This window comes from Chrysochloris asiatica, unplaced genomic scaffold, assembly GCF_000296735.1.
Source record: "Chrysochloris asiatica unplaced genomic scaffold, ChrAsi1.0 scaffold00371, whole genome shotgun sequence".
Lineage (NCBI taxonomy): Eukaryota > Metazoa > Chordata > Mammalia > Afrosoricida > Chrysochloridae > Chrysochloris > Chrysochloris asiatica.
Window position 1 is genome coordinate 1,398,968 of NW_006408889.1, and position 942 is coordinate 1,399,909.

Here is a 942-nt window from a genome sequence, read left to right on the forward strand (position 1 = left end):
TCTTTTGTAAATAATTGTTTCAGTTTTTTAGTGCTGCTGTAACAGAAATACCACAAATGGGTTGTTTTAAAAACACTTCCCCTCCACCCACTCATATTTAAGGAGCCCTGAAGTCTAAGTGGAGATTCTAGTGGGAGAAAGTTCTTTGTCTATTTCAGTTTTTAGTACCCAGCAATCCTTGGATCTTTGGCAAGTTTTATACATAATTTTCCTTATTTTGTATTCATTTGTCTCTGTCTACAAACCAAACCCAAACCTATTGCTATCAAGTAAATTCCAATTTACAGGACCCCTCTGCTGCTGTTTATACTGCTTTAAAGTGATTAGGTTTGGGATATACCTTATAAGAATATGCCCTCATTAACATGACAAAAGGAAACCTTTATTTTTCAAAAGGAATTACATCTATAGATAGAGGGGCTAGACCCCTACACATATTTTGGGGGACATTCTTCAATCCCTAAAAATGGTTAAAGATCTTTTTCTCATGTTCTTATTTCCAAATTTGACAATTAGACATACATATATTGACTGTAAAGAGGTCAGCTCTATTCTAGTGAGAAGGCAAGACACTAATTACTATTTCATCCCATATAAAAACACACACATATATAAGCACATACTTCTTATAATTGATATAAAAAGCAAGAGAACAAAGTAGGATCTAATTCAGAGCATGAACATTAACCTTGAAATTACTTTCCTTTGTCATGTTAGAATACTGCACCTCACTTAACAAGTTGTAGTTAACTTCATTACTTTCATACACTTCATTAGCTGAGAGAAATTTAAAAAGAAATAATGTTTGCATATATTATAATTCTATTGAAAAGATCCAAATGTTTTCAGTCAAAAATCTACTCATAAGATTGTATTGCTCCTATAGTGAATAAGGAAGATCATAGAAGAATTGATGCCTTTGAATTGTGGTGTTGGAGGAGA